The sequence below is a fragment of the Mytilus trossulus genome, chromosome 6 (assembly GCF_036588685.1).
Source record: "Mytilus trossulus isolate FHL-02 chromosome 6, PNRI_Mtr1.1.1.hap1, whole genome shotgun sequence".
Taxonomy (NCBI): domain Eukaryota; kingdom Metazoa; phylum Mollusca; class Bivalvia; order Mytilida; family Mytilidae; genus Mytilus; species Mytilus trossulus.
The window spans coordinates 39,556,810-39,582,803 of NC_086378.1; the positions used below are offsets into that span (position 1 = coordinate 39,556,810).

A 25,994-nucleotide genomic window follows, 5' to 3' on the forward strand; every position below is an offset into this window, starting at 1 on the left:
TTGTTTCATCACAAGTTGGAAATATATTATTAAATCTAAAGTTCCTGAAGTAAAATGATATTCATTAAAGAAAGTAAAATTTTTAATGGATCCTGAAAAAAACATTCAAATCAGTAAAAAAATATTTTCATTTATTATTCAATTTAGGAATAAGTTTTTTTTAAAAGATTTGCCACTGTCAAATTCAAAATTGATGGTGCACATCTGGTATTACATCAAATCTCAACCAAATGGTTAAGCAAGAAAAAATTGACCTAGGCAGAATAAGAGGGCCACCCCCCTCCCCTATTTTTCTGAGAAAAATTAGTTATATTTTATAGGAAGTCACTGAAGTATGACCGGAGCAGGCCCCCTCTCAGGCAGTCAGTGGGGCCCCACTTGTGAAAATTTTTGAATCTGCCCACTGACTGGCACTTCCTGCTGTGCTTTTTCTGGTACAAAATGTAAGTGTTCTTCTTAATCAAAAAAAAGTTAAAGAGTTGTGATTTTAAAGTATAGCTAACAGATAAAAATCTAGAGCTGAAGGTTTAAACAAGCGCTGTATGTATAAAGTTTGGTGCAGTAGATGCAAAGTCCAGTAGGGTAGATCTTACTTTCCAGAGCTGTAGATTCAAAAAGTTAGATTTTCCTTCAGGATTAGATGCGAAGACCTGCAATTTTGTAACAATTCCAAGGTAAAAGTACAAAAACTTTAGGTTGGCAATTAAGAGGCATACAAAATAGGATAGGGACGTTTAACTAAAAACACCAGCTTTAGTTTAAACTCAGTTAACTTACTTAAAGTATTTGTCATGAAAACTGATTATGATCTCTATGAACAAGTATTCTGTGAGTATTGCATGGCAATACATAGTCCCCTACCGGTTAATAAAACTTGACATGTAACTTGTCATGATAAAACAATACACCAAATATCCAATCAATATCTTCAAGCATTGAGAAAAATAGTCTGGAAAACTTAATTGCCCACCTGACTGACTGACTGACTGACCAATGGACCGACCAACCGACAAGAAAGACGGACAGGAATGCCATATCTAAATAATGCCATCAAAATATTCACAATCCTAAGTTTTTAGTTTTTATTCGGATTCTTGGAATAGTGTTTTTTTGCATTTTCGCAATAATAAAACTATTAAAAAAAATGATAATAATTGAAACATACTACATATGTTACAAGGTCTATCAAAACATAACATTAACAAAGGAAATATAATCAAAGAACAAATATAATAACATTTGTGCATAGTCATTTATTTTTACAAAAGATTTTTTAAACAAAGCATTAATACAATATGTTTTGTTTCATCACAAAAAGTTAATTTCAGTGGATATGTGGGGCCATTATCCAAATTAATTTGATTAACAGCTTGAAAATATTAAATAAAAAATATACAGATGTTACAAACCTTGAATATTGAATGCATTTATTAATAAATGGAAAATTAACAATAAAAATCTTACTTTGTAATCAATTTTATTAAGTTCGTCTAAAAACTTTACATGTTCTAATAAATAGGAGAATTACACAAAATAAAAGTCTAATTATTGACGTAATTATAAGTTGGTGAAATATTAAACTGCATCAATTTGGTAATAAATGATATTAGTAATTAAGAAGCAAGCTATAAAAAAACACAATATATTACTTATATAAGTATATTCATTACTGCCTATTGTTTTGTAAAGACTTGTATTTAGACAAATATAAATAATGTCAGAAAAAATGTTGTTTTCATCTTCTAATAGCATATATTGTATTTTACCAAAATTCATGGCAATCAATTTTAAAAGTTGCAAAAAAATGGAAGTTACAGGTTATCTATTGAAGCATCTGAGTTCCATCCAATTATTGGTAGGGTTCTTCATTTTGTTGCTTTGATTTCTTTGTTGTGTTGAGGATATTTGTTTGTCTTTTTGGCTGATCAGTTGTCTTGTTATTGCCCCCCTCCCCCAATCTTTGAACATAAAATCAAATCTTAACATGACAGCTGAGGTGTTCAATTCTCCCCTTTTTTTAGATGAACAAGTTGCTTTGTTACAATCTCAGGTGGTAGAGGGACTATATAGTGATAACTTCTTGTATTAACCATACAACAGTTTAGAGAGGTTCTGATTATTTTGTATCCAAGGATATCTGTATTGCCCATAGAAGCTTTCAAAACTCAGCAATGTTTAGGGTTCTTACAAAAATTTAATGATTCAATTAGCTCTTAAAATTAATCATCATTTATACATTTTCTACATAAATACTTGCAATCATAACCATAATCCCACTATGAGACTTAACCCAGAGGGTCATTCTAACTTTTCTGTACTCTAATTCTCTTCTAGTTTTCTGCAACATTAAAATTGACTGGCATGAAATTTGGTTAGGAAAATGATGTTCAAAAAGAATTAGCTACTGATGATGTAAACCAATTTTTTTTTTTTTTTAAAATAAATAAAGGATATATATAGCTATATTTAAAAGTAAAGTAACAAAAATGCAGAACTTAGGAGAAAATTCAAAACGATACGTCAATAATCACATGGCAAAAAAATAAAGTGAGAAACTTTAACAGGAAGTCTTTACAATCTCAATTGCTACTGGTGTTCTGTCTGTTTAGAGATTAAGAAGTTGCATATATATAGAAACCCCAAAACATTTAGTATTTGAAGGGGCAAATCAGTACATTGTTATCTATTTATTATGCCTGGAGATTAACTGATTTTGAAAGAAAACTATGGAGGAAATGGTGATGACAAGCAAGCAAATAATTACATGTAATATTTAACAATTATTCATATAGCCGCAGAGTTGTATGGTTAATCCTATAATGAAACTTCTACTCATCCAGAAGTTATGTTCAATAAAATTATTTTAATTCTAAAACTGAACTCAATGTACTTTATAACATAAAAGTTAAATTGTCTTCTATTTGGCAGTTAATTTTTCAGTGCAATAAAAAGACTTTATTGATGTTAGCCTAATACCCACGCCAAATAATATGTCATTTATTTGGGTATATAGGTGAAAATTCTTTCCATTGACATCTGTAACACCTAGCTACCATACATTATAATGTGAATTAATTAAACTGACAAACAAATTATTTTCTACAAATTAAAGAATTCCATTATCTTTCTTTATGACACTGTTGAGGGTCCTCATGAGAAGCATATATTCTTTATTAACTACAGGTAACTTTGACAATAGTATAAATATCTTGCAACATTTTCATAAAAGAACAGAGTTCTAATGTCTCTCTTAAAACAAATATTGTATGTCTAGGGGCAATAATAGCAAAAATCAGCCCAATATCTGAAGGCGTTCAGAAAAAAAGTCCTGATAACTGTGAATTTCAACAATTTATCAAGGTCTTAAGCCCATAGTTTTGGCAAAAATTAGCAGAGCAGAATGAAACTTAAACTTAATCTGTAACTCATCGAAGTTAACTCACATACAAAAAATCAGCCCAATATTTAAAGGTGTTTAGAAAGCAGTTGGTTATAACTGTTTGTTGCGAAATGACAGAATGACGGACAAGGGTAATAAACAGCTGAGCCCTAGGCACATCATACGCCCATCTCATTTTCAAAGAATTAAGTTCAATAACTTCTCAATTTCATATCAGAAAGTTATAAAAATCAAAAGGGATCTTACATAAATAGATATAACCAATTCACCAAAGTTTCATGAGAACTGCTGAAAGCATTTTTAAGATATTGTCCGAAAACTGGAATTTCCCCCCTTTTTTAATGAATAAAACCCCAAAACTAGGAAACATAAAATCAAAAATTTACAAAAAATAAAAGGGAGGTCACGTCAATAGATATAAACAATTCACCAAAGTTTTATGCAAATTGATTAAAGTGTTTTTGAGTTACCGTAATGTCCGACATGTTGACGACGGACAGACAACAGAAAACCATAATATGTCCCGTAAAGGGGCGTATACAAACTATATGAAAATCATAGGCCTACTTCGATTTGTCCAACTCTGGTTGACTCGAGTTAAAACATCAATGTTAACGCGCATGCGGCAACCTTTCCGAATCGAAGTCAAAACTCTTCCATCGAGTTAACTATCAAAAGGGAAGTGAGAAAAAAATATATATGATGAGCATTAAAATAAAAAAAATACATTTATGTGTCAGTATAAAGAGAAGTCCTAATTCTGTGTGCTTCTGATAAAAAAAATTTGTTAGTGAAAAAAATGAGAACAAAAATCGTTTTGAGAAAAAATTATGATTTTGTTTTATTTATATACATAACCGACAGTTGATACACACTTGAGCACCTGAAATCACCCCTAGTTTTTGGTGGGGTTCGTGTTGTTCATTCTTTAGTTTTCTATGTTATGTCATGTGTACTATTGTTTGTCTGTTTGTCCTTTTCATTTTTAGCCATAGCGTTGTCAGTTTATTTTCGATTTATGAGTTTGACTGTCCCTCTTTTTGAACTATATTTATTGATTCCATAATGCAGGCAAACATCAGTTCCCTTGTCAACCCTTTTTTCTGGCTGTATTTAGTCAAAAACCAGTTATTTTGTATCATTTATTCGACGCCAACCTGCCCCGACCCAGGGTTGATGTAGAGTTAACTCAGGTAGGTTCAAAAGGTCAAACTCGGGGTGTTCGGTTGTCAGTCTAGTAAACTCGACAGACTCTACTAACCCGAGTTGGACGAATCTAAGTAGGCCATATATGCATGACATTTCAGAAATAAGTTTTAGGCAAAAAGAAAGGAGAACCTTGAAGAAACTGAAAAATAGTCATTTATCTAGTTTAGAAAAAAGAAACTAAAGGTAACAGAAATGCAATAAAGACAGAAAGACGTAAATCCGTTTACCCCTCCTTTGCAAGTGAAATCTATGTTATTGAAAACTCAACTTTGTTAAATTCCTCCACAAGCTGTCTTGACTAAAGGCAATTGCAAATTAAAGGTCATTTCCATTTAACTTATATTGTTGAGTTGCTGTCTCGTAATTTTTTTTCCATAATCTTTGACCATTAAATCACAATTTCAATTCAACTAGACACAACAGTAAAGATTAGGGATATCACATGTACTTTGAAATCCAGAATTGTTGCAGATATAAATAAAATGAGATTTGGGCTTAATGTATAAAAGACCAGAAAACCACCCAGCAAAACAATAAAAAAGAAAAAATGTTTAAGCTAAAATCTAATGTACTAATGCTTAAACTTGCTACATTTTTACAATTAACTTTGTAGAAAAGCTTTATCTTCATAATATCTCAACTGACATAATTACAAGAAAAACCAAAAATCAATTTTGAACAGACAATATTAATGTCATTAAATAACTAAGAACACCACAGCACAACCTGCAGAACATGTCCCTAGGCCATATGACTTTTAGACTAGACAGTTCAAAAAGATAACTGCAAAGTTTTCTAGGGCAGTTTTATGCCAATTAAATATTCTATCAATATTTTTGCTGTCAAGACAGCAGGGGTAAACAAATCAAAGATAAAATTAAACACTTAAGTATATCATTGGAAGAAAGGTCAAAACAATACAGGAAATCTTGATTCATTTACAAGGCAACACAAAATGAATATTTCTACTTTGCCATGATTAAATTCTTGATGCATTGAAAATGCAAATGATTCGGAGATGAAGCAATTAAGTCAATCAATGGGAGCAAATTCATCAATTCAAAATTAACTAACAAATCAAGTGTAGAGAAAAAATGTCATTAGAGGGTATAAATGAGAAAACTGTTTGATTTTGTATCTTTGTTATTCTTAATCAATATTATAAATAATGAGTAGCAGTCAAGATGGCCCCTGATTATATCTGTCCCTTACCAACCAAGGTCACCCTGATAGAGAGCTATAACAGTCAAAAAGATGTTTAAGACCTAATAAACATCAACCTGCATCAACCTCAAAATTTTTTTACTGATTCAAATATTTTGGCAAAAGTTAAATGATTCAGATATAAAAGAAATTCACTTAAAATGAAAGAAAGAACCTTAATGAGCGCTCACATACCCCACATCCCCACATTGTCACTGGAGAAATAAAATAATTGTAAGAAAAAAATTGTATAAGAAAAAAAGTATTGAATCATAATTTCCTGTCGATATGCACATCTACATAGTATGTCCTTATTATCTTCAAAGGTTTCATCAAATTTTGTTGTTTGGTTTCAGAGGAGTTGCGATGACAAACTGTTGCAGAAGTATATTGAAGCAAATAAGTTCAAAAGGGCGTAACTCCTAGAAAAAAAATGAATCGTTATTTCCTGTCGATATGCACATCTAAATAGTATTTCCTTATTATCTAAAAAGGTTTCATGAAATTCTGTTGTGTGGTTTGAGAGGAGTTGCGATGACAAGAAACAGGACAGACGGATCAAAAACATTATACCCTCCGCAACTTCGTTGCATGGGGTATAAAAGTGTTTAAACAACAAAAATACACAATTAAAAGGACAAAGGTGGACAAAGCACATATCAATAACACAAATAGAATTTCATAAGAAACTACATAACAGAAACATAGGTAAAAGAAGGTCATTGCAAGAGATGCATGATCACAACAGAAGTAAGATAGTAAAGGACACAGTAAACAAAACTACAGGAATATTAGTTGGTTACTAGAAAGACCAGGCCCGTAGCCAGGAAGGGGGGTTTGTTGGACTCACATACTCGACAGTCACAATCGAACAGAACATTGACTTTAACAGTGCTTATTTGTTTTCAAGGGGGGGTTCGTCCGAACCCCCCAAGGCTACGGGTATGAAGACAGTACAATGTAGTAAAAATGTATAAGTGAGTGAAAACATGAACAACAGTAAAGTCACAACAAAGTATACAAGGAACAGTCAGAAGTCAGAAGTAAACATATGAATTATAGGTGACCTGAAGTGAAGTAAATATCAATGAGACAGAAACCCATTGCAACTTAATACAATTGATATCTAAAAGTCATCATATGATGATGGGCAAGTCCTTACACAATTTTTATAGGTCAGAAATAGAAGTAACAAATTTATATCATTTACCCTACATCACTATTATGAATAAATCTACTTATTGTATAGCAATATAATATTTCCCACAGAAAGTAACCAAAAGTTAGCGGGCAATAAATTCCAATATTGCACTAGTGCAATAAATCTTCAAAATTCATGACGTCATCAACGTCAAAATCTTAGTTTAAACCAATGTTTTACTTTCAAATATTATATTGCTATACAATAAAAGGGTTATTGCATGCATATAGGGGAATATTGTCCCTCGTAGAACATATATTGCACTCGCAAGCTAGTGCAATATAAAATTCTACTCAGGACAATATTCCCCAATATTCATGCAATAACCCTACATTCCATATAAAATGGACTTCAGGTTTAAAAAGGACACTATTGCAGATCTACCATTTGTTTTTACCATTATAGAGTTGTCTTTCTTAGTCTTTGACTGTTAACTACAATAAATTTTATTCAGTTTTTAAATACATAAAATCTCACCAAAAATTGCTGAATCTAAATTTATTTTGATTAAAAAATAAATGTGCATCTAAAGTGTAAATGCATAACTGTTCAATAAATAAGATATATGACAACACATGATAATTTCCAAATATAGATACATTGTAAACATTCTACTGGCGAAAATGATAACCTTGGAAACATATATTTAAAGTAATTATCGGTACAAGCTAAAATTTTAACACTTATAATTATTCAGGAATTTTCCTTTTATGAAGACTGACGGTTTTAAGTTAGATCAGATAAATTTCTGATGCATCTGTGTAAAGATGTATCTAAATAACATCCTGAATGAAAATGCCTTTAGGCAAATTGATGTGAAATTTTTTATTTTAAATACTTGATAATTACATTATTAGTTCCATTAGGGGGTCTTTTGGACAGATAATTGCAGGACCTACAATTAGTGACACAGGTGCACCCCAACTCAAAACAATATTGTTCTCAAACTCTCTTAAAAATCTGACATCAAGACAAAGCAATCAGCGACCCATTCCTCGTAAAATTTTAAATATTAATTAAAAGGGAAAAATGATACCCAGCGTAATGGTTAGAAGTTGAATGATGTATGGTTTCTCAGGGTGGATAATTAACAATGTTAGTCTATCCCTGATTTCTCTCCTATTAATTAAAAAATAAATTGTACTGAATAAATTAATCTTGAATGACAATTTATGTTAATTAGGTTTCAAATTCCTCTACTTAAATTGTTTACTTTAAATCTAATAATATCAAGTACCCCATCAATTAATTTAAACAGATGACAATATTTCTAAACTTGACCTAGAGTTTTGTGAAACAAACAAGAAAAGATCTTTCTCAGTAATTAGAAACAGGTATAAAGATCAATCTTTCCCAAATAGTCATAACAACAAATTATTCACAAGTCTATGAGCAGAAGACAAGATTGTGGACAAAAAAGGCTCTAAATGGAATCTTTGATTAGTTCACCTACAAGTCTGTTGGCCTTTATAAAAGAAAGTCATTCTGTTGGGTTATCTTTGATTTAAGAAAATGTAAAGACATATAAAAAAATGTTAAATAACCAAGTTTTATGTCTATACTAATAATTGAAAAGTCAATAATTATAGAATTGTTATATAGTTCTCATTTCCTTACATCAGCTGTTCAAAACATGTTAATGTCACAAGTTACGATTATTTTGAACAAACAATATTTTCCTTAATAATGCGACCTAATGAGTGCCATATAAAGAAGCTGTGGAATTTGATAGATTTTCCTGTCAATTAGACAAAATTAATGATAAATAATAAACACTACGCTGCTAGCAATAATTACCCCAATCACTCAATGCCCAAAGGATATATTTTTTATGGTGATAAATTGTCATTAATCAATGTAAGAGAAATTAGTTGAAAAACATGTTGCACAATTCATTTTTTGAATTATGTAAATGAGACAAATTGTTAAATTAGCCAAAAACTTAAAAGCACCAATAAAGAATTGCTGATCACCGACACTGTCAAGTCTGAAAAATTGTTTATAAAGTAAAACCTGTAATTAGGGAATCAAATTTGTTCAATTTTTTACAAGTTGTCTGCAAACACAAAACTAATCAGACAAAAAATTAGTTGGAAATCAAAAGGACTGATTTTCCTCAAATATTTTTTTCCAATAACATGCTACAGATAATATAGTTACAAATTCTATTTTCTGACTTAAAGTGAAGTAATTCACTAGAGAATATTATATAGTCTGAATATTTGTTATTGAGAAATCATTATTCTTAGTGTGATAATTTTGTGATTTTCTTTATCTGCAAAAGTTAAGTATTCACTGAAAGTACAAATTCTCTCTTTCTTTCTTTGAAGACTTAAAATAAACAATTAAACCTTGGGACAAGTGTTTTGTCAGCCATAGGTAACCATTTTGTTATATATATGATTTTTCCCTGGAGAGTTACCGTGTAGGTCTGTTGTAGTGTCCAATATTTTTGGTAATGCCTATTAATCATTTTATGTACTAAATGTATGACAATTCCTTATATCTCTAACATTTCTTTTGTCAAATGGCAAAAGAATCAACCTCACTGTCAGTTTCAAGATATCTGCTTTGAAAGAAGTGAACATATGAACTCTATCAAATTTGGCAAAACTATAAACACCAGCAAAAAGACCCAACTTTTCGTTTGTTTCAAAAACTGTTCCCGTATGTAACAAAAAATAGAGGTATTTGAAATGTGTGTTTGTTTTCAAATAAATGCTTTTTATTAACATTTCTGCATAGTGGTCCAATTCATTGGTGAAGGACATAAAGACAGTCACAGAGACCAGAATTTAAAAAAAAGGTGGATGAGTGTAACATCCAATGTTGTCAGGGGTTCAACATAGAGAAAATCATTTGATTACATGGGTCATTTTCTCATTCTGCAGTTACTTCCCTTATCTCAGTTTCTTCACATCAGGGAAATTTAAAATATGAAAAAGACATCTGTACTTTATTTGAAAGATTTGATAAAAAAAACTGTTGCTGATAATTTTAATGTTGAACAAACTTTAATTAAGAAAACATTACAATCAGATAAGTATAACCCATTACCAGCCTCCCAAATATAATGCTTTAAATTTGAAAAGAGATTATAATCTGCATAACTAATAGCATAAAATGAATCAGAGTTGTCATTAACAAATACTACCCACCTTCTTCAAAAATAAAATTCATATTAGTTTAAAATGAAAATATGTTTTAATTTCACCGAACAAAGGGGACTTAGTAAGCCTTGTAGAAACACCCATGATAATTTATGCAAATCTTTTGCCTTTGAGCTCGCTAGTTATCTTGTTAAAGGTTATATCAAAATTACGCACTTTAATTCCCTATGTTAAATAAACTATTTAAAATGTCCGACAGCTTGGTACAATCTAATATTTAAACATTTAAAATACAAAGTAAACAAACATTTTATTTGTTTTTGGCAATAAATCATTACCTTAAAAGTTGATTAAATACTTTTGTATTAAAACACTTAACAAAAATTATATATTCACATTCCAGTATTGTCAATTTAGTCTAATTTGGCTGGAACATGTCTACATGTTGATGTAAAAGAATGCATGATATTATTGATGACCTCAGTCTACTTATAATTATTGTCTATTCACTTGATGTTTGAACAAACTTTACAGTCTTAATTAACATAAGAAGATGTGGTATGAGTGCCAATGAGACCAAATCTCCATCCAAGTCACAATTTGTAGAAGTAAACCATTATGTGTCAAAGTAATGTCTTCAACACAAGTCTTTTGGCTCACACCAAACAGCAAGCTGTAAAGGGCCCCAAAAATGACTAGTGTTAAACCCTTCAAACGGGAAAACCATTGTCTAAACTATATAAAAAAGAAAAAGAAACAAGAAACATTTATGAATCACATCAACAAAAGATGGAAATGCCAATATATTTGCATACCAATTATCATTGACTTAACATTAGTGGTTCACAATGATGATGCTGCAGAGCCAGTAGCAGATCCAGAACTTTTTGTAAGGGGGGGGGGGGGGGGGGGTCGCTCCAGTCAAGCATCAGTGATTCCCTATATAATCAAGCAGATTTAATCCACCTATGAGAGCCAGTGACAGCGGAGATATCATATCACCTTTGTCTCCCTTTTCGACTCTGTTGAGTTGAGACAAAAAGCTTATTTTTTTTATTATTAGACATTTTGTTTAAAGGTACATTGTAGTAAATGCTTTATTATGCCCTTGACAGGTAAGCCTCTAACATTTAGTATAAACCATGATTACCATGCCGTTAGTTAAGTGAATTAATTATGTTCTGGGCTACTAGAGAAATATGTATAAACAAGAATTGTCCCTAGTACACCATCCCCATCAGCACTATCATTTTCTATGTTCAGTGGACCATGAAAATGGGGTAAAAACTCTAATTTTGATTAAAATTAGAAAGATCATATCATAGGGAACATTTGTACTATCTTTCAAGTTGATTGGACTTCAACTTCATAACCAGATGCTCCGCAGGGCGCAGCTTTATACGACCCTAGAGGTCGAACCCTGAACAGTTGGGGCAAGTATGGACACAACATTTTAGCTTGATACAGCTCTGAATTTGGATTGTGATTAAATAGTTGACACAACATAGGTTTCTGACACAGAATGAATGTGGTCTAAGAACTTAAACTTAAAAACTTTAAAATTTTAAATTGGACATTGGACATTTACCTATTAAGGTCCAATATCCAAAATCTAAATACATGGTTAGATTCAGCATATCATAGAACTCCAAGAATTCAATTTTTGATGAAATCAAATAATGTTCAATTTTAGACCCTTTAGACCTCAATGTGGACCAATTTGATAACCAGGCCTAAATAGTAGAAATCTAAATACATGGTTAGATTCAGCATATTATAGAAACCCCTATATTCAATTTTTGTTGAAATCAAACAAAGTTTAATTTTGGACCCCGATTTGGGCCAACTTGAAAACTGGGCCCATAATAAAAAATCTAAGTACATGTTTAGATTCAGCATATCAAAGAACCCCAAGAATTCAGTTTTTGTTAAAATCAACCTAAGTTTAATTTTGGACCCTTTGGACCTTAATGTAGACCAATTTGAAAATAGGACCAAAAATTAAGAATCTGAATACACGGTTAGATTTGGCATATCAAACAACCCCAATAATTCATTTTTTGATGAAATCAAACAATTCGTTGGGACCAAAACTCCCAAAATCAATCCCAACCTACCTTTTGTGGTCATAAACCTTGCGTTAAAATTTCATAGATTTCTATAAATTTATACTAAAGTTATTGTGCAAAAACCAAGAAAAATGCTTATTTGGGACCTGTTTTTGGCCCTTAATTCCTAAACTTTTGGGACTAAAACTCCCAAAATCAATCCCAACCTTCCTTTTGTGGTCATAAACCTTATGTTAAAATTTCATAGATTTCTGTTAACTTATACTAAAGTTATTGTGCGAAAACCAAGAAAAATGCTTATTTGGGCCCTTTTTGGCCCCTAATTCCTAAACTGTTGGGACAAAAACTCGCAAAATCAATCCCAACCTTCCTTTTATGGTCATAAATCTTGTGTTTAAATTTCATAGATTTCTATTTACTTATACTAAAGTTATAGTGCGAAAACCAAATGTCTTCGGACGAGGACGACGACGCCAACGTCATACCAATATATACGACCAAAAAATTTTCAATTTTTGCGGTTGTATAAAAACAACCTTGACCAAAAACTTTAACCTGAAGCAGAACAGACGGAAGAACAAACAGATGGACGCTCGGATGAAGGTACAGACAGACTCACAGACCAGAAAACTTAATGCCCTTAATGGGGCATAAAAGTATTAAGGTCATTCACAAAATTGAAAAATTAAAAAGAGTGGCAAATGGGAAGATGTCTAACAGATCCTAAATACATTGCATGTTACAACTTGTCTATGTCGACCACAAGTTAGGTGTCTCTGACAGATCAGAAAAGCACTTGCTTGTTACAACTTGTCAATGTTAAACACAAGGTTGGTGTCTCTGACAGATCAGACAAGCACTTGCTTGTTACAACTTGTCAATGTTAAACACAAGGTAGGTGTCTCTGACAGATCAGACAAGCACTTGCATGTTACAACTTGTCAATGTTAAACACAAGGTAGGTGTCTCTGACAGATCAGAAAAACACTTGAATGTTACAACTTGTCAATGTTAAACACAAGGTAGGTGTCTCTGACAGACCAGACAAACACTTGCATGTTACAACTTGTCAATGTTAAACACAAGGTTGGTGTCTCTGACAGATCACACAAACACTTGCATGTTACAACTTGTCAATGTTAAACACAAGGTAGGTGTCTCTGACAGATCAGACAAGCACTTGCATGTTACAACTTGTCAATGCCAAACACAAGGTTGGTGTCTCTGACAGATCAGACAAACACTTGCATGTTACAACTTGTCAATGTTAAACACAAGGTTGGTGTCTCTGACAGATCACACAAACACTTGCATGTTACAACTTGTCAATGTTGAACACATGGTAGGTGTCTCTGACAGATCAGACAAGCACTTGCATGTTACAACTTGTCAATGTCAAACACAAGGTAGGTGTCTCTGACACATCAGACAAGCACTTGCATGTTACAACTTGTCAATGTTGAACACAAGGTAGGTGTCTCTGACAGATCAGACAAACACTTGCATGTTACAACTTGTCAATGTTAAACACAAGGTAGGTGTCTCTGACAGATCACACAAACACTTGCATGTTACAACTTGTCAATGTTGAACACATGGTAGGTGTCTCTGACAGATGAGACAAGCACTTGCATATTACAACTTGTCAATGTTGAACACAAGGTAGGTGTCTCTGACAGATCAGACAAGCACTTGCATGTTACAACTTGTCAATGTCAAACACAAGGTATGTGTCTCTGACAGATCAGACAATCACTTGCATGTTACAACTTGTCAATGTCAAACACAGGGTATGTGTCTCTGACAGATCAGACAAACACTTGCATGTTACAACTTGTCAATGTTGAACACTAGGTAGGTGTCTCTGACAGATCAGACAAGCACTTGCATGTTACAACTTGTCAATGTTAAACACAAGGTTGGTGTCTCTGACAGATCAGACAAACACTTGCATGTTCCAACTTGTCAATGTCAAACACAAGGTATGTGTCTCTGACAGATCAGACAAGCACTTGCATGTTACAACTTGTCAATGTTGAACACAAGGTAGGTGTCTCTGACAGATCAGACAAGCACTTGCATGTTACAACTTGTCAATGTCAAACACAAGGAAGGTGTCTCTGACAGATCAGACAAGCACTTGCATGTTACAACTTGTCAATGTTAAACACAAGGTTGGTGTCTCTGACAGATCAGACAAACACTTGCATGTTAAAACTTGTCAATGTCAAACACAAGGTACATGTAGGTGTCTCTGACAGACCAGACAAGCACTTGCATGTTACAACTTGTCAATGTTGAACACAAGGTAGGTGTCTCTGACAGATCAGACAAGCACTTGCATGTTACAACTTGTCAATGTCAAACACAAGGAAGGTGTCTCTGACAGACCAGACAAACACTTGCATGTTACAACTTGTCAATGCCAAACACAAGGAAGGTGTCTCTGACAGACCAGACAAACACTTGCATGTTACAACTTGTCAATGCCAAACACAAGGTTGGTGTCTCTGACAGATCAAACACGCACTTGCATATTACAACTTGTCAATGTCAAATACAAGGTATGCGTCTCTGACAGATCAGACAAGGACTTGCATGTTACAACTTGTCAATGTCAAACACAAGGTACATGTAGGTGTCTCTGACAGATCAGACAAGCACTTGCATGTTACAACTTGTCAATGTCAAACACAAGGTACATGTAGGTGTCTCTGACAGATCCGACAAGCACTTGCATGTTACAACTTGTCAATTTCAAACACAAGGTAGGTGTCTCTGACAGATCAGACAAGCACTTGCATGTTACAACTTGTCAATGATGAACCCAAGGTATGTGTCTCTGACAGATCAGACAAGCACTTGCATGTTACAACTTGTCAATGTCAAACACAAGGTACATGTAGGTGTCTCTGACAGATCAGACAAGCACTTGCATGTTACAACTTGTCAATGTCAAACACAAGGTACATGTAGGTGTCTCTGACAGATCAGACAAGCACTTGCATGTTACAACTTGTCAATGTCAAACACAAGGTATGTGTCTCTGACAGATCAGACAAGCACTTGTATGTTACAACTTGTCAATGTCAAACACAAGGTAGGTGTCTCTGACAGATCAGACAAGCGCTTGCATGTTACAACTTGTCAATGTCAAACACAAGTTAGGTGTCTCTGACAGATCAGACAAACACTTGCATGTTACAACTTGTCAAAGTCAAACACAAGGGAGGTGTCTCTGACAGATCAGACAAGCACTTGCATGTTACAACTTGTCAATGTCAAACACAAGGAAGGTGTCTCTGACAGACCAGACAAACACTTGCATGTTACAACTTGTCAATGCCAAACACAAGGTTGGTGTCTCTGACAGATCAAACACGCACTTGCATATTACAACTGGTCAATGTCAAATACAAGGTATGTGTCTCTGACAGATCAGACAAGCACTTGCATGTTACAACTTGTCAATGTCAAACACAAGGTACATGTAGGTGTCTCTGACAGATCAGACAAGCACTTGCATGTTACAACTTGTCAAAGTCAAACACAAGGGAGGTGTCTCTGACAAATCAGACAAGCACTTGCATGTTACAACTTGTCAATGTCAAACACAAGGAAGGAGTCTCTGACAGACCAGACAACCACTTGCATGTTACAACTTGTCAATGCCAAACACAAGGTTGGTGTCTCTGACAGATCAAACACGCACTTGCATATTACAACTTGTCAATGTCAAATACAAGGTATGTGTCTCTGACAGATCAGACAAGCACTTGCATGTTACAACTTGTCAATGTCAAACACAAGGTACATGTAGGTGTCTCTGACAGATCAGACAAGCACTTGCATGTTACAACTTGTCAATGTTAAACACAAGGTAGGTGTCTCTGACAGATCAGAAAAACACTTGAATGTTACAACTTGTCAATGTTAAACACAAGGTAGGTGTCTCTGACAGACCAGACAAACACTTGCATGTTACAACTTGTCAATGTTAAACACAAGGTTGGTGTCTCTGACAGATCACACAAACACTTGCATGTTACAACTTGTCAATGTTAAACACAAGGTAGGTGTCTCTGACAGATCAGACAAGCACTTGAATGTTACAACTTGTCAATGTCAAACACAAGGTAGGTGTCTCTGACACATCAGACAAGCACTTGCATGTTACAACTTGTCAATATTGAACACAAGGTAGGTGTCTCTGACAGATCAGACAAACACTTGCATGTTACAACTTGTCAATGTTAAACACAAGGTTGGTGTCTCTGACAGATCACACAAACACTTGCATGTTACAACTTGTCAATGTTGAACACATGGTAGGTGTCTCTGACAGATCAGACAAGCACTTGAATGTTACAACTTGTCAATGTCAAACACAAGGTAGGTGTCTCTGACACATCAGACAAGCACTTGCATGTTACAACTTGTCAATGTTAAACACAAGGTAGGTGTCTCTGACAGATCACACAAACACTTGCATGTTACAACTTGTCAATGTTGAACACATGGTAGGTGTCTCTGACAGATCAGACAAGCACTTGCATGTTACAACTTGTCAATGTTGAACACAAGGTAGGTGTCTCTGACAGATCAGACAAGCACTTGCATGTTACAACTTGTCAATGTCAAACACAAGGTATGTGTCTCTGACAGATCAGACAATCACTTGCATGTTACAACTTGTCAATGTCAAACACAGGGTATGTGTCTCTGACAGATCAGACAAGCACTTGCATGTTACAACTTGTCAATTTCAAATACAAGGTATGTGTCTCTGACAGATCACACAAACACTTGCATGTTACAACTTGTCAATGTCAAATACAAGGTTGGTGTCTCTGACAGATCAGACAAACACTTGCATATAACAACTTGTCAATGTCAAATACAAGGTATGTGTCTCTGACAGATCACACAAACACTTGCATGTTACAACTTGTCAATGTCAAATACAAGGTTGGTGTCTCTGACAGATCAGACAAACACTTGCATATTACAACTTGTCAATGTCAAATACAAGGTATGTGTCTCTGACAGATCAGAAAAGCACTTGCATGTTACAACTTGTCAATGTCAAACACAAGGTACATGCAGGTGTCTCTGACCGATCAGACAAGCACTTGCATGTTACAACTTGTCAATGTCAAACACAAGGTACATGTAGGTGTCTATGACAGATCAGACAAGCACTTGCATGTTACAACTTGTCAATGTCAAACACAAGGTATGTGTCTCTGACAGATCAGACAAGCACTTGTATGTTACAACTTGTCAATGTTGAACACAAGGTAGGTGTCGCTGACAGATCACACAAACACTTGCATGTTACAACTTGTCAATGTTAAACACAAGGTAGGTGTCTCTGACAGATCAGACAAGCACTTGCATGTTACAACTTGTCAATGTCAAACACAAGGTTGGTGTCTCTGACAGATCAGACAAACACTTGCATGTTACAACTTGTCAATGTCAAACACAAGGTAGGTGTCTCTGACATATCAGACAAGCACTTGAATGTTACAACTTGTCAATGCCAAACAAAAGGTTGGTGTCTCTGACAGATCAGACAAACACTTGCATGTTACAACTTGTCAATGTCAAATACAAGGTTGTTGTCTCTGACAGATCAGACAAGCACTTGCATGTTACAACTTGTCAATGTTGAACACAAGGTATGTGTCTCTGACAGATCAGACAAGCGCTTGCATGTTACAACTTGTCAATGTCAAACACAAGGTAGGTGTCTCTGACAGATCAGACAAACACTTGCATGTTACAACTTGTCAAAGTCAAACACAAGGTAGGTGTCTCTGACAGATCAGACAAGAACTTGCATGTTACAACTTGTCAATGTCAAACACTAGGAAGGTGTCTCTGACAGACCAGACAAACACTTGCATGTTACAACTTGTCAATGCCAAACACAAGGTTGGTGTCTCTGACAGATCAAACACACACTTGCATATTACAACTTGTCAATGTCAAATACAAGGTATGTGTCTCTGACAGATCAGACAAGCACTTGCATGTTACAACTTGTCAATGTCAAACACAAGGTAGGTGTCTCTGACAGATCAGACAAACACTTGCATGTTACAACTTGTCAATGTTGAACACAAGGTAGGTGTCTCTGACAGATCAGACAAGCACTTGAATGTTACAACTTGGCAATGCCAAACAAAAGGTTGGTGTCTCTGACAGATCAGACAAACACTTGCATGTTACATCTTGTCAATGTCAAATACAAGGTTGTTGTCTCTGACAGATCAGACAAGCACTTGCATGTTACAACTTGTCAATGTTGAACACAAGGTATGTGTCCCTGACAGATCAGACAAACACTTGAATGTTACAACTTGTCAATGTCAAACACAAGGAAGGTGTCTCTGACAGACCAGACGAACACTTGCATGTTACAACTTGTCAATGTCAAATATAAGTTAGGTGTCTCTGACAGACCAGACAAACACTTGCATGTTACAACTTGTCAATGTCAAATACAAGGTAGGTGTCTCTGACAGATCAGACAAGCACTTGCATGTTACAACTTGTCAATGTTGAACACAAGGTATGTGTCCCTGACAGACCAGACAAACACTTGCATACATGTTACAACTTGTCAATGTCAAACACAAGGTAGGTGTCTCTGACAGATCAGACAAGCACTTGCATGTTACAACTTGTCAATGTTGAACACAAGGTAGGTGTCTCTGACAGATCAGACAAACACTTGCATGTTACAACTTGTCAATGTCAAATACAAGGTAGGTGTCTCTGACAGATCACACAAACACTTGAATGTTACAACTTGTCAATGTCAAACACAAGGTAGGTGTCTCTGACAGATCAGACAAGCACTTGCATGTTACAACTTGTCAATGTCAAACACAAGTTAGGTGTCTCTGACAGATCAGACAAACACTTGCCTGTTACAACTTGTCAATGTCAAACACAAGGTAGGTGTCTCTGACAGATCAGACAAGCACTTGCATGTTACAACTTGTCAATGTTAAACACAAGGTAGGTGTCTCTGACAGATCACACAAACACTTGAATGATACAACTTGTCAATGTCAAATACAAGGTTGGTGTCTCTGACAGATCAGACAAACACTTGCATATTACAACTTGTCAATGTCAAACACAAGGTACATGCAGGTGTCTCTGACCGATCAGACAAGCACTTGCATGTTACAACTTGTCAATGTCAAACACAAGGTACATGTAGGTGTCTATGACAGATCAGACAAGCACTTGCATGTTACAACTTGTCAATGTCAAACACAAGGTATGTGTCTCTGACAGATCAGACAAGCACTTGTATGTTACAACTTGTCAATGTTGAACACAAGGTAGGTGTCGCTGACAGATCACACAAACACTTGCATGTTACAACTTGTCAATGTTAAACACAAGGTAGGTGTCTCTGACAGATCAGACAAGCACTTGCATGTTACAACTTGTCAATGTCAAACACAAGGTTGGTGTCTCTGACAGATCAGACAAACACTTGCATGTTACAACTTGTCAATGTCAAACACAAGGTAGGTGTCTCTGACATATCAGACAAGCACTTGAATGTTACAACTTGTCAATGCCAAACAAAAGGTTGGTGTCTCTGACAGATCAGACAAACACTTGCATGTTACAACTTGTCAATGTCAAATACAAGGTTGTTGTCTCTGACAGATCAGACAAGCACTTGCATGTTACAACTTGTCAATGTTGAACACAAGGTATGTGTCTCTGACAGATCAGACAAGCGCTTGCATGTTACAACTTGTCAATGTCAAACACAAGGTAGGTGTCTCTGACAGATCAGACAAACACTTGCATGTTACAACTTGTCAAAGTCAAACACAAGGTAGGTGTCTCTGACAGATCAGACAAGAACTTGCATGTTACAACTTGTCAATGTCAAACACTAGGAAGGTGTCTCTGACAGACCAGACAAACACTTGCATGTTACAACTTGTCAATGCCAAACACAAGGTTGGTGTCTCTGACAGATCAAACACACACTTGCATATTACAACTTGTCAATGTCAAATACAAGGTATGTGTCTCTGACAGATCAGACAAGCACTTGCATGTTACAACTTGTCAATGTCAAACACAAGGTAGGTGTCTCTGACAGATCAGACAAACACTTGCATGTTACAACTTGTCAATGTTGAACACAAGGTAGGTGTCTCTGACAGATCAGACAAGCACTTGAATGTTACAACTTGGCAATGCCAAACAAAAGGTTGGTGTCTCTGACAGATCAGACAAACACTTGCATGTTACATCTTGTCAATGTCAAATACAAGGTTGTTGTCTCTGACAGATCAGACAAGCACTTGCATGTTACAACTTGTCAATGTTGAACACAAGGTATGTGTCCCTGACAGATCAGACAAACACTTGAATGTTACAACTTGTCAATGTCAAACACAAGGAAGGTGTCTCTGACAGACCAGACGAACACTTGCATGTTACAACTTGTCAATGTCAAATATAAGTTAGGTGTCTCTGACAGACCAGACAAACACTTGCATGTTACAACTTGTCAATGTCAAATACAAGGTAGGTGTCTCTGACAGATCAGACAAGCACTTGCATGTTACAACTTGTCAATGTTGAACACAAGGTATGTGTCCCTGACAGACCAGACAAACACTTGCATACATGTTACAACTTGTCAATGTCAAACACAAGGTAGGTGTCTCTGACAGATCAGACAAGCACTTGCATGTTACAACTTGTCAATGTTGAACACAAGGTAGGTGTCTCTGACAGATCAGACAAACACTTGCATGTTACAACTTGTCAATGTCAAATACAAGGTAGGTGTCTCTGACAGATCACACAAACACTTGAATGTTACAACTTGTCAATGTCAAACACAAGGTAGGTGTCTCTGACAGATCAGACAAGCACTTGCATGTTACAACTTGTCAATGTCAAACACAAGTTAGGTGTCTCTGACAGATCAGACAAACACTTGCCTGTTACAACTTGTCAATGTCAAACACAAGGTAGGTGTCTCTGACAGATCAGACAAGCACTTGCATGTTACAACTTGTCAATGTTAAACACAAGGTAGGTGTCTCTGACAGATCACACAAACACTTGAATGATACAACTTGTCAATGTTGAACACAAGGTAGGTGTCTCTGACAGATCAGACAAACACTTGCATGTTACAACTTGTCAATGTCAAACACAAGGTATGCGTCTCTGACAGATCAGACAAGCACTTGCATGTTACAACTTGTCAATGTCAAATACAAGGTAGGTGTCTCTGACAGATCAGAAAAGCACTTGCATGTTACAACTTGTCAAAGTTGAACACAAGGTTGATGTCTCTGACAGATATGAAAAGCACTTGCATGTTACAACTTGTCAATGTCAACAAGGAGATTGCAATATATACCCCACTCCAAGAGAAGTGATATACTTTACATTTATCTCGACATAATTTTATAGTTCGTTCTTATGTTGTACTGTTATACCACTGTCCCAGGTAAGGGGAGGGTTGGATCCCGCTAACATGTTTAACCCCACCACATTCTTTATGTATGTGCCTGTCCCAAGTCAGGAGCCTGTAATTCAGTGGTTGTCGTTTGTTTGTGCGTTACATATTTGTTTTTTTGTTCATATTTTTATATAAATAAGGCCATTAGTTTTCTTGTTTGAATTGTTTTACATTGTCATATCGGGGCCTTTTATAGCTGACTATGCGGTATGGGCTTTGCTCATTGTTGAAGGCCATACGGTGACCTATAGTTGTTAATGTCTGTGTCATTTTGGTCTCTTGTGGACAGTTATCTCATTGGCAATCATACCACATTTTCTTTTTTATATATTACAATGAATTCTATTATATATTTACTTAATTTGCTTTGCTGACTTTTTTTTCTTAATATATATTTTACATCCCACCCCAAAAGCTCTTATCATGCTGTAACCAATAGCTAGCACACAGGGAAGCTTGGTAAATACTTGTCATCCAACAACTTAATTACATTATAAAAAGTAAAATTAAAAATAATTTTAATCCTCTGTCTCATTCAACTGACACACAAAACAATTGTTCAAAAGTTAAATGATATAGATATTTTCACTTTAAATGCCTCTGAAAGTATCATAATACGTAAGTCATACATCAATATATGATCTTCTGATCCTTATAAACCACACAGCATTCAAACCACACTCATTAATCAACAAAAATGGAAATTCCTACAGGTAGCAAGGTCAAAGGGGTCAAACAAAAGAAACGTCATTTAATAAATAATGAAATAACTTATCTAAAATGGTTTAATTTTATTTAGATAATAGACATTTTCTTTCCACCTGATAGCTAGAAATGTTTTTAATTTTGAAATAATGTCCTGACTGATCTTGATTACATGGTAACTAAATTTTGACCTTTGCCTTACCTCACAGAGCAAGGTTGGAAAAGAAGATGATATAAAGGAGTAAGAGAATGTGCCCCCTCTAAGGCAACACCAACTAGCTGACCTGCAACATTGCCATATATATTTATACATAAACTTTGATATAAAATAATATTCAATTTTCAATGTCAAACTTACTTTTTTTCTAGCCTAATTGCAAGTTAGTTTTTTCTCTCTGTCCCAAAATCAAATGTATGTCATTGTGCTGCAATAGGATCAGAATATTCATAACCAAAATCATAAAGGTGCTATCAATTATTTTGCAAGTGGCCAATTTTATATTCACTTTAATGGCATGTACTTAATATCAACCAAATTTGTGAGCTAGGCATTCAGGAAAGTGTCATTTTATCTGAGTCACCCGAGGCGGATTTAGAGGCCCCTCCCTTTTGTAGGAAAAACATGGTTGATTATATAGGAAACTACTGAAGCATGACTGTGGATCAGGCCCCTCTTAGGCAATTAATCATATCTCATTGGCAACCAAACATATATCATTGGAAATCAAACGTATCTCATTGGCAATCAATCATCTCATTGTTATTCAATAGTATCTCATTGGCAATCAATCATCTCATTGTTATTCAATAGTATCTCATTGGCAATAAAACAAGAGGCTCTCAAGAGCCTGAATCGCTCACCTTAATTTTTTGGGTTAAATCTCTCATCAATGATTATTTTGGCTTTTCAATTTATTTAAATGTTCTTTGAATCGTCCTATTTTCTTCAAAAGCAAAAAAAACAAAAAAAATTCTCCTATGTTCTATTTTAGCCATAGGAGCTATGTTTCTTGACATACAAGGAAATAAAATATAAAATTTATACTAGATACTCTAAAACTCATTTAGCCTAAGTTTGGATGAAATTGATACAGCAGTTTCAAAGGAGAAGATTTTTTAAAGTTAGTCAACATGATGAACAGTCTTTAAAGGGCAATTACTCCTTAAGGGGTCAATTGACAATTTTGGTCAAATTGATTTATTTGTAGATCTTACTTTGCTTAACATTTTTGCTATTAACAGTTTATCTGTATCTATAATAATATTCAAGATAATAACCAAAAACTGCAAAATTTCTTTAAAATCATCAATTCAGGGGCATTATACCTGAAAACCAGTCACCCAATTTGGCTGAAAATTTCAGGACATGTAGACCTTGACCTAATAAATACTTTTTAAACTTCTTGTCTTATTTGCTCTAAATGCTGGATATTTTGCGATATAAGCCAAAAACTGCATTTTATCATGTGTTCTATTTTTAGCCATGACGGCCATGTTTTTTGACGAAATAGAAAATAAAACACAAACTTTATTTTATACACCCTACTGATCATTCAGTTGAAGTTTGGTTGAATTTGGTTGAGTAGTTTTAGAGGAGAAGATTTTTTAAAGTTTGCAAATATGATGAACAAATTGTGAAAAATTGTCATTAAAGGACAATAACCCCTTAAGGGGTCAATTAACAATTTTGGTCATATAAAACTTATTTGTAGATCTTACTTTGCTGATCATTTTTGCTGTTTACAGTTTATCTTTGGGTGCTATAAACAGTTTCGTATAAAAAACTAGGGGTTATTCCCCGACTAAAAATAGACTTGGAGGGAAGTCCCTTTTTATCAACATAATTGGTAAAAAAGTATCATGTTTTTTATATTTGATTGTAAAAATAAGTTAAATAGCTTCAATTAAAACAGGTTGAATGATTAAAATAATTTTTAAAAAATAGATTAAATACACATGTTTTAAGGGGAGACAAACTGTAAACATCCTGTTTTTTTGGCAGTGAAAAGTGCAACACTTATTTGCACCCACTGTAGCTCTTTTCGGAGCAGGCGAACGTAGCCTGAAGCACAAATTTTTAGAAAGACCAGGTAAAAACCTATGAAATTCATACAGTTTTGAATATGAAAAATGTGCATGTATCATGTCTGCATGGGTGTGCACATGGCCTGATTTCATGTTTTTTATGCATAGATTAGGCAATGTTTTTCCCATTTTCTCTGGATAAAACTTTTTGGTACTATGAAAAGTACAATTTATTTTTATTTCATTATAAACTAGAGAAAATTCTGATTCTAATGATATCTAGTTTTATACAAGTATCTTCATTAACATTAACACCACTAAGGGTCAATTATAGGTGGTCCCTCAAAATATGACGTCATAGAAAAAAACTGTTGATTGCACCCTTTATCTATAATAATATTCAAGATAATGACCAAAAACTGCAAAATTTCCTTAAAATTACCAATTAAGTGGCAGCAACCCAACAATGGGTTGTTTGATTCATCTGAAAATTTCAGGGCTGATAGATTTTGACCTAATGAACATATTGACCCCATGTCAGATTTGCTCTAAATGCTTTCGTTTTTGAGATATAAGCCAAAAACTGCATTTCACCCCTATGTTCTATTTTTAGCAATGGCAACCATGTTTGTTGATAGATCAAAACTTCTGATACAATTTATAAACTAGATACCCTAAGGAACATTCAGTTAAAGTTTGGAAGTATTTGGCCTAGTAGTTTCAGAGGAGAAGATTTTTGTAAAAGTAAATTAAGATTAACGAAAAATGGTTAAAAATTTACTATAAAGGGCAATAACTCCTAAAGGGGTCAATTGACAATTTTGGTCATACTAACTTATTTGTAGATATTACTTGGCTGATCATTTTTGCTGTTTACAGTTTATCTTTATCTATAATTATATTCAAGATAATGACCAAAAACTGCAAACTTTCCTTAAAATTACCAAGTAAGTGGCAGCAACCCAACAATGGGTTGTTTGATTCATCTGAAAATTTCAGGGCTGATAGATCTTGACCTAATGAACATATTTACCCCATGTCAGATTTGCTCTAAATGCTTTCATTTTTGAGATATAAGCCAAAAACTGCATTTGACCCCTATGTTCTATTTTTAGCAATGGCGACCATGTTTGTTGATAGATCAAAACTTCGGATACAATTTATAAACTAGATACCCTAAGGAACATTCAGTTAAAGTTTGGAAGTATTTGGCCTAGTAGTTTCAGAGGAGAAGATTTTTGTAAAAGTAAATTAAGATTAACGAAAAATGGTTAAAAATTTACTATAAAGGGCAATAACTCCTAAAGGGGTCAATTGACAATTTTGGTCATACTAACTTATTTGTAGATATTACTTGGCTGATCATTTTTGCTGTTTACAGTTTATCTTTATCTATAATTATATTCAAGATAATGACCAAAAACTGCAAACTTTCCTTAAAATTACCAAGTAAGTGGCAGCAACCCAACAATGGGTTGTTTGATTCATCTGAAAATTTCAGGGCTGATAGATCTTGACCTAATGAACATATTTACCCCAT

At 34.4% G+C, this 25,994-nt stretch overlaps 1 protein-coding gene across 4 annotated transcripts in view; it reads right to left on the reverse strand.

The window, feature by feature from the left end:
- LOC134721337 (uncharacterized) overlaps positions 1–25,994 on the reverse strand; it is an 83,974-nt gene that overhangs the window by 40,546 nt on the left and 17,434 nt on the right. For 2 of the 4 annotated variants that reach the window (XM_063584267.1, XM_063584271.1), the window contains exon 3: positions 22,788–22,854. The exons of the other annotated variants lie outside the window; for them this stretch is intronic. The gene's annotated coding sequence lies outside the window, so the exon portion shown is untranslated. The remainder of the gene's footprint in view (positions 1–22,787; positions 22,855–25,994) is intronic. 4 annotated transcript variants of the gene reach the window in all.